Genomic DNA, 16,611 nt, shown 5'->3' with positions numbered 1-16,611 from the left:
AGGTCCAGGGTGACCAGCACGACAGCCATGATCCCCAGGTAGCTCGGGAGAGGCAGGCAGACAGCGCGACAGCGCGAGCAAGGCAAAACGGGCGGAGCAGCGGGACCAGCGAATGCGAGAAAAAACAGGGGAACAAGACCAACCTGGACAGAAGAAATACAGAGCAGTTCGGAACCTGGGCAGCGTAAATAGGATGCAGAGCAGAGTACGGAGCCGACGGAGAGCAGGAGACAGAACAAACGACCAACCGCCTGGTCTCAGACCCAAGGCCCCTTATAAACGCCTGCAGCTGAATTGGCCACAGGTGTACCTCCTTAAACCAGAAGAATCCTAACTGGTTCAAGGGTGACGGGAGGGACAGCTACAAGACCCAGAGTCCGGAGTCCACGGACCGGATCATGACCTAGACCGGACCGAACCCCGACAAAACTCTGTTTCTTTGACTCCGGATCTCTGCTGTCTCTGTCACATTTGGAGAACATAGTAAATATGAATGGTTAAGTTGATTGACTGGAAATCCATTGGGTTGTCTCCGTGTAGGTTAAAATCCTGTCCACTACAATGCATGGTGGAGCGCACTCGAAAGGCCGAATCACCCACTCCAACTTCTGTGTTCTATCTTTCAACGTCCAGCCTATGTGATTTTCTACTGATTTGTTACTAAGGATGAAGTTATGTCGCAACACAGGACAAGATCGGACAAAGTCAGCATGCGAAATCTTGCCCTACGTACCTGCTGGAATTCTTTAAGGAGATTGCACTTAGGACAGGTAAAGGGGATCTATTTCATGCTGTATATTTGTACTTTCAGAAAGACTTTGAGTAGGTGCTACACATGAGGCTGCTTACCGAGTTAAGAGCCATGGTATTAATGGTAAGCAACTGGGACAGTTAGAAAACTGGCTGATTGGTAGGAGCCAGCAAGTTGGGATGAAAGTATCCTTTCGTGGTTTGCTGCCACTGACTAGTCATGTTCCGCAGGGTTTGTGTTGGGAACACTTCATTTTAGGTTGTATATCATTGATTTATATGATAGAATAGATGGCTTTCCTGCCAAGTTTTTAGATGATGCGAAGATTAGTGAAGGGGCAAGTAGCTCCGATGAAATAGGTAGGCTGCCAAGAACTGAGACAGATGAGGATTACGGGCAAGAGAGTGGTAAATGAAATACAATTTATCGTAGAAATAAATGTGCAATTATGTTCTAAATGGGGAGATAATAAAAAATGAGATGCAACGAGATTTGGGAGCCCTTGTATGGAACACCCTGAAGTTAACTTGCAGGCAGAGCTGGCGGTGTGTAAGTCAAATGCTATGTTAGTATTGATTTCAGGAGATCTAGAATATAAGAGCAGTGACATGATGCTGAGGCTTAATAAGGCTCGGGAGAAGTTCACCTTGAGTATTGAAAACAGTCTTGGGCTCCGCATCCAAGAAAATAGGACCTCAACCCTTTTCTTTCTTCCACGACCTTCTAGATCTACCATCTGACTCCCCCTCTCCAGCCCGTACCTCAGTCTTTGCACTTCTCCACCATTTAAATCTACACCTCATCATTTTTCTTTCTCCAGACTTGCCGAACGGTCTCGCCCCGAAAAGTCGACAGTTTTTTTTTCCATAGCTTCTGCCTGGCCAGCTGAATTCATCAAGCATTGGTGTGCGTGTTGCTTGGAATTTCAGCATCTGCAGATTCGCTCTTGTTTCTGGAGTAATTGAAAGCGGTTTCGGGCTGGATGACGGATTCTGGGCCCGAAGCGAATCACTAGCTGACTTAAAACCATGAGTCCATAAGATATAAGAGCAGGAATAGAACATTCAGCCCATCGTGTCTGCTCCGCCGTTCAATCACAGCAGATCCATTTCTTCCAGCCATCCCAACTCCCCTGCCTTCTCCCCATATAATTTGAAGCCTTGGTTAAGCAAGAGCAAATCTGTTTCTGCCTTAAATACACCCTTCACAGCCTCTCGTGGCAACAAATTCCACAGATTTACCACCCTTGACTAAATCCCATCTCTGTTCTAAATGTATGTTTTTCAATCCTGAAATCACGCCCTATTGTCCTAGACCACTATCATGGGAAATAACTTTGCCATAGCTTATCTGTTCAAGCTTTTCATCATTCAGGATGTTTCTATGAGATACCACCCCTCCCCCCTTCATTCTCCTGAACACCAGGGAATACAAGCCAAGAGCTGCAGATATTCTTCTGATAGTAACCCTTTAATTCCTGGAATAGTTCTCGTGAAACTTCTCTGAACCCTCTCCAATGTCAGTATACCCTTTCTAAAATAAGGAGCCCAGAACTAAATAGAATAATCTGTGAGGTCTCGCGAGTGCCTTATAGACACGCAACATCAAATCCCTGCTCTTATATTCCTTACCTCTACAAATGAATTCCAACATTGCATTCGCCTCTTTCCATCTGGAGGTTAAACTTTAGGGTATCCTGCACAAAGACTCCCAATTCCATTTGTATCTCTGCATCTTTGAATTCTCTCACCAGCTAAATAATACTCTGTCCGTTTATTTCTTCCAACGAAGTGAATGACCACTGTGTTGCCTTTAAGGCATTTCTTCAGCTTTATTATATTTTCGCTTTAGTAATTCGTTTGTAATTATTTTTTGGTTGAAGTTAAGGCTGTTGAAAGTAAATTCGTTGTCTGTGATATATCGTGGTATGCGATGACTTCACACCCGGTTTTACTGCGTCCTGTGGGAAAATACCGGTTTGGAGAAACGGGAAGGAGATGGTTGTGTGTGCAGGATCAGCGCGAGAGAAGTTTTCTTTCTACGCACTAGAAACGTCAGAGAAGCAACGCCGTAAATTCATGAGATAATCGATATGTTGAATTAGAAATGTTAACGCTGATTCTGTTAAAAGTAATGACGGTTGATGGTTTATGTTCTTTGTTATTTAAAGAATTGCGAATAGTTTGTGTTGAAGTGTATTTAAAGCCAGTCGATGGCGTAGTTAGATTATGACTGTATGTTGCACTTTAATGTAATATAGTTGTTGTAGTTTTACTTTTGTAAGTATTCATGATATAAATGTGATGCCAAGAAGGAAGCAAATGCTGTATATATTTTCTATTGTTTTATCAACAGTTTTCACCATACGTTAATGTGGAAGAGTGAACAGTAAACGGTTAATCTTACTGGGATAGCGCCTCATTGACTTGGTTTATATGCGTGTTTAGATCAGAGTATTTTTAGACCTGTGCGAGAACACTACAGTGAAAAGGCGGCTTTACCAGGTGTTTCAAGTGCTACGATGACATCACGATCCAGCATCAAGTCGTTGCCATCCAGCGCCAGGAGCAGTAGGGCAACAGCAAATAAGACTGCCCACGCAAGAGCTAAAGCAGAAACCGCTAAGGTCCGAGCGTCGTATGCTGAACAGGAAGCAAAATTGAAAATGTGAAAGGCTGCCAGAGAAGCCGAAAACAAAAAAGAAGCGGCTGCAAGAGAAGCCAAAAGAACAGTTGGAAAAGGTAAGGATAGAGTCAGAGTTAGAAGTGCTGACGCTACACCGAGAAGCAGAAGCTGCCAGGGTGGAAGCAGAGATAATAGAAAGTGCTGAAGAACTGCATGTTCTGGATGACGTAAAATCTACTTCAGAAAGGACCAGATGGGAACGCACTAGCAACTACGTCCGATCTCAAATGGATTTGAAGATTCGTTCTTCCTCTACATACTTATATGTTAACATCCCATTTCATGAGGAGTCAAAGAGAGGCCCAATTGCATCACAACCATTCGAGGAGGACAATTTACCCTTGCAACTCCGCAACGAATTCAAGAATGAAAGGGTTGATGACAAATGCTTCTCGACACCAAACTTACCAGATTTGGCGAGAGAAGAAGCAAAGACTGAATTCAGAACAGCAAATTCCATAACAAATGTACACCCTCAGTCATATACCCTCCGGCATATTCCCCCAGCCAGCTTGCCACTTATAGTGAACCCATGCCACAGCATTTAGCACGACGAGATCTCGTCACTTCAGGACTACTCCAGTTTGAAGATAAGCCTGAAAATTACCGTGCATGGTACTCCTCATTCGCCAATGCTATCGGCGGAGCCCAGCTCGGAGCTACCCAAGAGTTGGATCTTATGACAAAATGACTGGGAAAAGAATCATGCGAACAGGTTAGACTCATACTTTCAGTGTACATCAACAACCCAAAGCAAGCCTTACGCAAAGCATGGGAGAGACTTCGGGAGTGCTATGCGGCCCCTGAAATTATTGAAACGGCACTATTTCGACATCTGGAAAATTTTCCTAAGGTGTCGGCCAAGGACCACACTAAGCTAAGAGAGCTCGGAGACCTATTGATGGAGATTGAAGGCTCTAAAGAAGATGGCTATTTAACTGGCCTGTCATACCTGGATACTTCATACGGGTATTGACCAATCGTGGACAAACTTCCATTTGGGCTGCAGGAAAGGCGGGTGTCTGTTGGCTCAGAGTACAAGGAAGAGAACGATGGTCGATTTCCTCCCGTTGAGTATTTCACTAGGTTTCTGTGCAAGGAGGCGAAGAATCGAGACGACCCTAGCTTCATGAGTCAAGGTAGCAGTACAATTCACACCCAGCCAGTCAAATCCACTTCGAATAATTTTAACATCAATAAACCTGTCTCGATGCGTAAAACCGAAGTCTCCACAACTAACAATGACCCTAGCAAGAATTCTCCATTGCACAACAAACCCCACCCCCTCAAAAATGCAGAACGTTTAGGAAAAAACCCTTTGACGAGAGGATGGCCCTTCTCAAGGAGAAAAAAATATGTTTAAACAGCTGATCATCTACCTCTCACCTTGCTAGAGAGTGTACGATTGCCGTGAAGTGCTCGGAAAGTAATAGCACTAATCACGATGGGGCCATGCATCCCGGCCCGTTACCGCAAACGGCAAAGCTCCTTCACTCTCAGTACAGGGCGGTTGGGAGGGAGAGGCTCACTCCGAGACAACTGTTTTCAGCTGGAGCTGCACAGAAGTTTGCGGTCAAGGTCAGTCAAGCCGTTCTTGTGCAAAGATCTGCCTCACTAAGGTGTACCCTAAGGGAGCCAAAGACAAGACCATCAAAGCCTATGTAATTCTGGACGACCAGAGGAATCGCTCACTAGTCAGACCAGAGATCTTTGACTTGTTCAACATTGAGCGTAATCAGTCCCCATACTACCTTAGAACTTGCTCAGGCAGCGTGGAAACTTATGGAAGGAAGGCAGAAGTCTTCCAGCTCGAGTCCCTGGATGGTAAAGTTGTCATCTGTCTCCCTCCACTCTTAGAGTGCTATTAAATTCTGAATAACCGCACTGAGAACCCGACGCCAAGTGCTGTGCTACACCAGCCGCATCTCCACCACATCGCCAATCACATCTCAGAACTGGGCCCAAATGCAGAAATACTCCTGCTACTAGGAAGAGACGTTCTACAGGTGCACAAGGTTAGGCAGCAGGTCAATGGACCACACAACGCCCCCTTTGCCCAATGCTTGGATCTGGGCTGGGTGGTGATAGGAGAGGTGTGCCATGGCAATGTACACAAACCGACAGTTAGCACACTCAAGGCCAATGTGCTAGAGAGTGGCCGCCATTCTTTTTTTCAACCCTGCACAAGTTTCATGTGTATCAAGGAAGCACAACAAGGCTTTAATAAATGTAAAGTAACCGACAAGACGCTGGGACAGTCAGTCTTCGCTCAAACTGAGCATGATAATAAACTTGTTCCATCAGCACAAGAAGCCATCTTCTTTAAAATAATGGACACCAATGTCTTCAGAGACGAAGCAAATCACTGGGTCGCCCCACTACCTTTCAGGGAACCACGCCAGCGCTTGCCAAACAACAAAGAGCAGGCAGTCAATCGGTTAACGTCCTTTCAAAAAACCCTGAAAAGGAAACCTGAGATGCAGCAACAATACGTAGCATTCATGGAGAAGATATTCGTTAATGTATATGCTGAAGTAGCACCGCCACTGAGAGAAGGTGAGGAGTGCTGTTGCTTCTCAACGTTATCGGGTTTACCACCCAAAAAAGCCCGATCAGATCAGGGTGGTCTTTGACTCCAGTGCTCAATGCGCTGGTATCTCCCTTACTACCGTGCTCCTCACAGGCCCCGACCTCAACAATACCCTTCTCGGGGTCCTGCTGCGCTTCCGGAAGGAGAAGGTTGCAATCTTAGCGGACATCCATCAGATGTTCCATTGCTTCTTAGTACAGGAGGACCATCGCAATTTCCTCCGTTTCTTGTGGCACAAGGACAATGCCATCAACAAGGAAGTCATTGAGAACCGGATGAAAGTCCATGTTTTTGGCAATAGTCCATCACCAGCTGTGGCCATCTATGGGCTGCGAAGAGCCATCAGAGAGGGTGCACAGGAGCACGGAGATGACACCGTTAAGTTTGTATAAAGTCACTTCTATGTCGATGATGGCTTGATATCGTTACAGAAAGAAGACGAAGCAATCGATCTGCTCCGATGTACACAAGCCTCACTCGCTGAGTCAAACCTCCGCTTGCACAAGTTTGCATCAAACCGTCAGGCAGTAATGGAGGCCTTTCCACACGATGACTGTGCTCCGGCAATCAAAGACCTAGATCTAGATGGAGAAACCATTCCCACACAAAGGATATTTGGCCTCCTTTGGGAGACTACGTCTGACACATTCACGTTCTCCGTGCCGACCGTGATCAAGCCATTCAACCGCCGTGGAGTTCCCTCCACTGTCAACAGTGTTTTTGATCCCTTGGGTCTACTGGCGCCAGTTACGATCCAGGGAAGAGTCCTTCTCCGAGGACTTACATCTGAGCTCTCCAACTGGGATACTCCCCTACCAGAAGACAAGCTAAGCAAATGGGAGGCTTGGAGAGATTCACTTCAATACCTAAAACAGCTTGATATCCGACGTAGGTACACTGCGACCTCACCCACTGAGGCAGCGCACAAAGAATTGTGTGTTTTTTCGGATGCGTCTACCAAGGCCATCGGTGCTGTGGCTTACTTGAAAGTAGTCGGGAAGGATGGTCAAGTTGAAGTAGGATTTGTAACTGGTAAGGCGAAGCTCACTCCTCAGTCCGAGCCGACAATTCCAAGGCTTTACTGTGCGCAGCTGTCCTGGCTGTGGAAATGGCGGATTTTATCCAGGAGGAGCTAGACCTGGAGCTGGACGATATCAAATTATACACAGAGAGCAAAGTAGTGCTTGGTTATATTTATAATGAATCAAAACGTTTCTACGTGTACGTTCGTAATAGAGTTCAACGTATCCGCCTGTCATCAAAGCCTGAAATCATAATCAAGCGCTTGCGCAGCAGTTAAAGCTGTATAAACTTGTTGTGATTTATCTTTAATTACACTCTGTAACAACACTGACCATTTATTTTTCGGCCACTCTGAAATCTGAGCAATCGTTTCAAAATTTTGGAAATATCTTTCCACTTCTGTTTCACTAAATGGTGGGACCAATTTAATTTCTTGACTAGCAACAAAAGGTTTTCTAGAACCAGAAGACTGATTCCCAGACCTTAATTCCGTCATCACATATTCAAAATCCCTTTTTTTTTCTTATCAGCTTCTAACCTACAACGCTCCAATTCTGCTTTACTTTGTTCCAACTACATTTGTTCGATTTGTAACTGCATCTTTATATTACTTCTTGGAAACGACTCTAAAATCGATTCATCAAAATCATCCGAAATCACATAGTGTGACGCGATTTTTCTCTGTATTAGAGACTTTGATGTAGACTTCAAAATACCTTTAAGTTGCAATCTACTAGCTATCCCAGACACATCAGATTTTTTCGCCTTCGCTAAAAACTCCGTGTCTGGCGAAGCCAGAAACTCATCAATATTCATTGTTGCCGAATACCACTCACAAGCCAATCAAACAAAAGAATCAAGTATTCCCCTTTTCCAAAACACCGATTCAAAACTTAACAAGTGGTTAAACTCAAATGATCCAATCCGGACGCAGCCCCCATATTTATGTTACGGATTCAAGCAATAATTAATATATGAGTGAGGCAGGGGTTTTTATAACAAATAACACGTTTATTAAACACTGAAAACAAACCCCGCAAATGTAAAGAAATCAGTAACGTAACCGGAATTCAGCTGCTGTGCGGCAGCTTAAACAGTTCTTAAAGCAAGGAAGCTTAAACAGTTCTTAAAGCGATGTTGCAAAAACAGTTCTTCAAAGTAATATTGCAAAAGTTCAAAATGCTTACAGTCCATTTAAGGGAGAGACTTTTTAAGATGATTTAAATTCTCTTTCACATCGTCTTGATGCAGTTCCCAGTCGAACTACTTTTCCCACGAAGAATTTTACGAAGGTGAAATGAAACGGCTTAAAGGCCCTGACCTTTCCTTTACAACACTGTACTCAATGCTTTCTGCTATTCACAGGGATTAACACGAGTACAGTCAACGAATTCCTTCCGAATGAGGATCAAAGAAGGTCGAACCTGTTTCACCGGCGAAATCGATTTTCCTTGATCTTTTAACTCCCGAACTCCAATCTTCACTCTCCACCGATTTTCAACTAGCATTATTACACAGAAACTGCTGACAATGACCTTTTAAACTTTAGGCATTAGATAAAAATTCATCTTTCAACTAAACTGCGTCATAACATTAAATCACGCAGTGGCATGAAGTCAACATGGCAAATCCAGCCATGAACTGCCCCTCCTCTCAGGAACGGGTCCTCCTTTTATAGCCTGTAAAAAAAACCTGGCACATGACCTCTATTGTCGGGAAAATGACGTCACTCCACGATCACAAACCATTACCTCAAGTCCAGTATAGCTTCATCACCTGTCATGTGACAAGGGTACCACTGTCACGTGTCACGGGTACGTAACACCTCCCTCCAAAAAAAAAATTGGTCTGTCAAAAACAAAAATTTTAACAATTACTTACAAGAAAAACAATTGTATAAATTGTATAACATACACAATATACAAGACAGTATCATCATATAACATCTTACAACTCACAATACGGTAGGAGTGTTACAATTGTAAAAAAAAACACTCCATAAAAAAAATTACATTGTACATTCAACATCGAGATAGACAATCAGCAATCACATTATATTTACGTTTAATATGAATTATCACAATATTGTACTCTTGTAACATCAAACTCCAATTTAATAATCATCTGTTTTTGTTTTTCATCTTACTCAGAAAAACTAACGGATTATGATCAGTGTAAACAATAAGTGGTTTTTGAGTTGTACCAACATATACCTCAAAATATTCCAGCTAAAACAAGAGATAACAATTCCTTCTCTATTGTTGAATAGTTTCTTTGATGCTCATTAAATTTCTTAGCAAAGTAAGCGACTGGATTATCAACCTCATCACCCTCATTCTTTTGCATTAATATTACTCCTGCAGCCTCATCACTAGCATCTACAGCTAATGAAAAAGTTTTTTCATAGTCAGGTGCCTTGAGCACAGGTTGTTGACATATCATTGTTTTCAATTTTTCAAATGCTTCTTTACAAGGCACTGTCCACACAAACTTCACATTCTTCTGCAAAAGGTTAGTTAATGGAAGGGCAACATTAGCAAAATTCTTACAACATTTTCTATAATATCCTACCATTCCCAATAATCTTCTGAGAGTTTTTCCCCGTTGGAGTGGGAATCTCTAAAATTGTCCGAACATTTGCCTGAACAGGAGCTACCTTACCTTGACCCACAACATAACCAAGGTAAGTCACAGTTGCATGTCCAAATTCACTCTTAGCTAAATTAATAGTTAAGTGAACTTTTGAAAGCCTTTCAAACAATTTCTCCACCGCAATAATGTGTGCTTCCCAAGTATCATTTCCTGTCACTATATCAAAATAAACATCAGTATCTTTCAATCCCTGAATCACAGGGTTAATCATCCTCTGGAAAGTACCTGGGGCATTCTTCATCCCAAATGGAAGAACATTATATTCATATAGCCCAGATGGAGTTACAAATGCAGAAATATCTCGACCTCTGTCCGTTAATGGAACACACCAAAACCCTTTCAATAAATCAATCTTTGTAAGGAACTTTGCTTTTCCAACTTTATATACACAATCATCTACTCGAGGAATTGGATATGCATCTGTTTTCGTTACAGCATTCACCTTCATATAGTCCGTACAAAACCTAATACTACCATCTGGGTTTGGCACCATAACACAGAGTGAACTCCAATTCGAGTTAGAATGTCTAATAATATTATTCTCCAACGTATATTTAATTTCTTTCTCAGCAATTTCACATTTTTCTATGTTCATCCTATATGGGTGTTGTTTAATAGGTTTGGCATCTCCAACATCTACATCATTTGAAGTTATAGTAGTCCTTCTCGGAACATCTGGAAACAAATCCTTATATTTAAAAATTAATTCCTTAATCTGTTGCTTCTGCTCTAGCTGTAAATGTGCTAATTTTTCATCAATAATTTCCAGAATGGTTGAATTTGGTAACCTAACAGAAACAATGTTGGATTTAGAATGAAATTCAGATGAATCATCTATCATGTTCCTAGTTAAATCAAACTCATTATCACTAACCACAACAGTCACAGTATCAGATTGTTTCTCAAAATATGGTTTTATCATATTTATATGACAAAGTTGTATTGACCTTCTACGATCTGGAGTTTTTATCACGTAATCCACATAATTGATTTTAGACACAATTTCATAAGGACCATGAAGTCTAGCTTGAAAAGGATTCGTTTGCACTGGGAAAAGAACCAACACCTTATCTCCAGACTTAAACATCCTCATTCTGCTTCTTTATCATACCAAGTTTTGATTTTCTCCTGAGCCAATTTTAAATTTCCCTTGGCTAAGCTACAAGCTTTATGTAACCTGTGCTTAAATTTCAAAACATAGTCCAACAAATTAGTGTGTATTTCCTTACTAATCCACTGTTCTTTTAATAAAGCTAAAGGTCCTCTAACTCTATGCCCAAACACAAGTTCAAATGGACTGAAACCTAAAGATTCTTGTACCGAATCCCTTACTGCAAATATAAGTAAGTTTATACCCTCATCCCAATCACTTTCATTTTCCACACAATATGTCCTAATCATATTCTTGAGGGTAGAATGAAACCTCTCCAAGGCACCTTGCGACTCAGGATGGTATGCAGACGAAGTGATTTGTTTAGCTCCCAATTTATAAACTATCTGTTGAAACAATCCAGACATAAAATTACTGCCTTGATCAGTTTGTATTTCCTTAGGTAATCCAAAATAAGTAAAGAATTTTATAAGAGCCTTTGTCACAGTTTTATGCTTTTATATTCCCAAGTGGTACTGCCTCTGGAAACCTAGACGAAGTACACATGATAGTCAACAAGTACTGATAACCAGTTTTTGTCTTTGGGAATGGACCAACAGAATCTATAATAACTTTAGAAAACGGTTCACCAAATGCTGGAATAGGCTGTAATGGAGCCACTGGTGTAACCTGATTTGGTTTACCCACAATTTGACAAGTATGGCATGTTTTTCAAAATATCGCCACATCTTTTCTTAGACCAGGCCAATAAAAATGTCCTGAAATCTTGTCTACAGTTTCCCTTACCCCTTGATGTCCACCTAAAGGCACACTATGAGCTAATGTCAAAATTTCATTTCGATAAACTTTAGGGACAACTACCGAGTAAAAAATATTCCATTCCTCACTTGCAGGAATTGTAGGTGATCTCCACTTCCTCATCAGCACTCCTTTTTCCAAGTAATATCCTACTGGCACCTTCTCAATTTCACTATCTAGTAAAGCTTGTTCTCTTAATTTTATAATCTCATGTCTCTATTCTGCTCTGCTATCATCTCCTTCCGAGACAGAGATAAATCTTCATAGTCAGACTTACTCCAAGAATCTTGTTCAAACAACGAAGGTAAGAAAGTCTCTGACACATCCTCAAAACTCGAATCCTGAGTTGAACAGTCATGAGTAACAACCTGATTCTGGGCATCAATCATTTTAGCCATAGCTCTAGTCACAACACAGGAAGAATCTGTGTTAGAATTCATCTCTGGTTCCTCTGAATCCATTGTCAAATGCACTTCAGGAAAAACTTGTCCACCTGCCAAGTCATTACCTAACAATAAAGAAATATCCTTCACAGGTAAGCTATGCTGTAACCCTACTTTAACAAATCCTGTAACTAACCCTGACTTTAAATTTACTTTATGCAAATGTACAGGCCTAAAATCACTCCCAACACATCTTATATAATTTACCTCACCAGAATCAGACTCTTCAATAAACTTCAATACACTGTCTAACATCAGTGATTGAGAAGCTCCAGTATCTCTAAGGATTTTTATTGGCAGCAGAGTAGATCCTTCTTTCAAGGATACAAATCCTTCAGTTATAAAATGATCATATCCCTTTCTAACTTGGTCAGACTCTAACAGAACCTCATTTGTGTTTATCGAACCCTGTAATTTTACAGGTGCTTTAGTATGTTGCACACAAGCATCTGGAACTGCTTCCTTCTCTTTCTTTTACAATCTGAAACATTTAGCTATTACATGGCCAGATTTCTTTCAATAGTTACAAATAATACCAAACTGTCTTTCCTTCACAGGTTTTCCTTCCTCCTTATCTTTCTCATTAACCTCTGATTTACTTTCTGATTTACCTAGAGTCTCCATGCTATTTTTCCTCTTAAAAATTCTGCCCTGAGGAAATGTATTCTTATGGATTAAAACATACTCATCAGCTAATCTAGCAGAGTCCTGCAATATATCAGTATCCCTCTCATTTAAGTAGGTCCTTACTTCAACAGGGATGCTTCTTTTAAATTCCTCCATTAAAATCAGCTCTTTCAATCAATTATAGTCCCCATTTACATTTTTAGAAGAGATCCATCTCTCAAAATACACAGCTTTATCATAGGCAAATTCCAGATAAGTTTTTTCCACGGACTTCTTCAAACTTCTGAATTTTTCTCTATACGCTTCTGGACCAATTCATATGATTTTAAAAATTGCTTTTTCACAATATCATAATCAAGTGCTTGTGCAGCAGTTAAAGCTGTATAAACTTTTTGTGCTTTGGATTTAATTACACTCTGTAACAACACTGACCATTTATCTTTCGGCCACTCTGAAATCTGAGCAATCGTTTCAAAATGTTGGAAATATCTTTCCACTTCTGTTTCACTAAATGGTGGAACCAATTTAATTTCTTGACTAGCAACAAACGGTTTTCTAGATCTAGAAGACTGATTCCCAGACCTTAATTCCGTCATCGCGTTTTCAAATCACTTTTTTTCTGATCAGCTTCTAACCTGCAACGCACCAATTCTGCTTTACTTTGTTCCAACTTCATGTGTTCGATTTGCAACTGCATCTCTATATTACTTATTGGAGACGACTCTAAAATCGATTCATCAAAATCACCCGAATGCACATAGTGTGACGCGATTTTTCTCTGTATTAGAGCCTTTGATGTAGTCTTCAAAGTACCTTTAAGTTGCAATCTACTAGCTATCCCAGACACATCTGATTTTTTTCGCCTTCGCTAACAACTCACATCACATTTTTTCGCCTTCCCTAACAACTCCTTGTCTGGCGAAGCCAGAAACTCATCAATATTCATTGTTGCCGAATACCACTCAGAAGCCAATCAAACAAAAGAATCAAGTATTCCCCTTTTCCAAAACACCGATTCACATTTTAACAAGTAGTTAAACTCAAATGATCCAATCCGGACGCAGCCCCCATATTTATGTTACGGATTCAAGCAACAATAAATATATGAGTGAGGCAGGGGTTTTTATAACAAATAACACGTTTATTAAACACTGAATACAAACTCCCCAAATGTAAACAAATCACTAACGTAACCGGAATTCAGCTGCTGTGCGGCAGCTTAAACAGTTCTTAAAGCGATGTTGCAAAAACAGTTCTTCAAAGTAATATTGCAAAAGTTCAAAATGCTTACAGTCCATTTAAGGGAGAGACTTTTTAAGATGATTTAAATTCTCTTTCACGTCGTCTTGTTGCAGTTCCCAGTCGAACTACTTTTCCCACGAAGAATTTTACGAAGGTGAAATGAAACGGCTTAAAGGCCCTGACCTTTCCTTTACAACACTGTACTCAATGCTTTCTGCTATTCACAGGGATTAACACGAGTACAGTCAACGAATTCCTTCCGAATGAGGATCAAACAAGGTCGAACCTGTTTCACCGTCGAAATCGATTTTCCTTGATCTTTTAACTCCCGAACTCCAATCTTCACTCTCCACTGATTTTCAACTAGCAGTATTATACAGAAACTGCTGACAATGACCTTTTAAACTTTAGGCATTAGATAAAACTTCATCTGTCAACTAAACTGCGTCATAACATTAAATCACGCAGTGGCATGAAGTCAACATGGCAAATCTAGCCACGAACTGCCCCTCCTCACAGGGAGGGGTCCTCCTTTTATACCCTGTAAAAAAAGTCTGTCACATGACCTCTTCTGGCGGGAAAATGACGTCACTCCACAATCACAAGACCAATACCCCAAGTCCAGTATAGCTTCAACACCTGTCATGTGAAAAGGGTACACTGTCACGAGTCACAGCTACGTAACATAATTCATCTTTAGTTTGTTTTCCTATTCAGCTGTAAATCTTCAGAATTGGCTCCGACTCCTGATCTTCTGGCTTAGATAGTATGTAAAGGAATGAGATTATACCAGACAGTATCGGCCGACACTGATTAAGCTCTCCTGACTAGATACATTTTATGCACTTTGCCACAGCCTCTTGTTTGAAAAAGTTATCCTTCCTCAGACCGGCAGGAGAGTGGCGTTATTTGGATGTACATTTCTCAGGAAGCGATAGAGGCAAAATCTATTCAGGAGAGAGTTTTCAAAGAATTAAGGTTCATTTCTTATTTCTTATGATGCAACTTGAGATTTGTCTGCTTATAGGATGTTACAAAGCTAGGAGCTGCAGGAACCTATTTAAAAAAACAAAAGCAACTGAACAGAGAAAGAGAGAGAAAGAAAAAAACACAGCGCGCAAAGAATAGAATCAAGCCAACAGCATCAGTTTTCAGACTGAGTGACACATACGTTCCCGGAGCAGCAGGAGTAGGCCCAAAGCTTCGGTCAACAGTTTTCACACCAGCAGTTATGTTATTTATTCAATGACATTAACGGGGCCGAGAAGTTCACTAGACTTCGGGATGGAATAAATTATCACAACTAGGTGAGTGTGAAGTTATCGTAAGGTGCAAAGTACACCAGAGGAGGAAATAATATCATTCAGGTCATCTTGCCTCTAGCTCAGTCGCTGTCCTTTGTTCGACTTGTTGATGTTTATCTGGAAGAACAGCCCGGTGGTAAAAGAGAATGCGGAAGAGAGACGGTGGAAGATAAACAATATGTGACAACAGGGTCTCTGAAAATGGGTTATTAAAATAATGTAAAACACATTCATTTCTAACGTATCGCGGTAGAGGCCTCCGAATGGGTCGGAACACAGAAATAATAACAAGGTGCGGCAGGAGATTGCAATACGGAAAGAAAAGCAGAGAGACACGGGCAGCGAGAAAGGTGTGAAATAAATCAACAAAGAGCGGTAAGTAAGGGAAACGATGTGATATCAGCAAGGAGTCAACAGATAAAAAAAAAAAATGAAAGAAAAGAATGAGCAAAGTCCACAGCAGAGCAGCGCAACACCACGTTCAGCCGAGAGCAGAGTGGCGCAGCGGGACGGGGCTGGGCCCATGGTCACCCGTTCGGTTGCTGGATTGACGATTGTTCCTAAGGAGAGCTCTGGAGGTGTCAGACGTTAAATTAAATTAACAGACCCTATCAGGACAGTAGGAAACTGTCCTGACGTGTGTAAACTTAGAGAGTATCGGATGAAGAACTTCATGCGGATGGTGTTTGGAAACTGGAACCCATGCTGAGTGGCTGGTGGAGGCAGGTACACTCACAATATTAGAGAATTGTCTGGACCAGCTCTGGAACCCTCAATACACTGGAAGCAATAGCTGGTAAGCGAGCTCTTTTCTGGTGTGATCGGTAGTTGATTGTCAACACGGACACTGTGGGCCGAAAGGCCTGTGTCAGGGTTGCTTGAGACTCTGATTCTATATTATATTTGTAAATCACAATAAAATGTTGAACTTATTGTCGTAATGAGGGGGCCGGGGAATGAGGAGAGAGATCCCACAGGGTATAATTACAAAGAGTGGGTGGTGAGTAGACTGACACACTCAGTGTGAACACATTATCCGACATGTTTTGATGTGTCCTGGTTTGTTGTGGGAATCTGGATCAGAGTGAGAGCAGGGACCTGTACTGATCGGTTCACCGGGGAAAATGTGAGGGACAGCAAATCCATCCGTGATCCACCGGCCAGCCTAGGGTGAATAGTGATTTTACACCCACTCATCTACTTAAATAATTTCTGGAGTTCGTACGCGAGTTGGCAGGGTTAGACCACCCGGACGCTAGAAGTCTGCACGGATCGGATTTTGTGAGTGGTTTTCATCTGATCGTTTCCATGGAAGAAGATCAAAAGACTACTAACTACGATCGTCGGAAATCGAACCTGCGTCAGTTACCTGGAAGACAACTATG

The 16,611-nt window shown here is 41.6% G+C and overlaps 1 pseudogene; it reads right to left on the bottom strand.

The window, feature by feature from the left end:
* LOC140717792 (uncharacterized) overlaps positions 1-16,611 on the bottom strand; it is an 819,648-nt pseudogene that overhangs the window by 397,914 nt on the left and 405,123 nt on the right.

This window comes from Hemitrygon akajei, chromosome 28 (genome assembly GCF_048418815.1).
Source record: "Hemitrygon akajei chromosome 28, sHemAka1.3, whole genome shotgun sequence".
Classification (NCBI taxonomy): domain Eukaryota; kingdom Metazoa; phylum Chordata; class Chondrichthyes; order Myliobatiformes; family Dasyatidae; genus Hemitrygon; species Hemitrygon akajei.
Note: the sequence above shows the minus strand (reverse complement) of the source record. Positions and strands in the feature narration are given on the sequence as shown.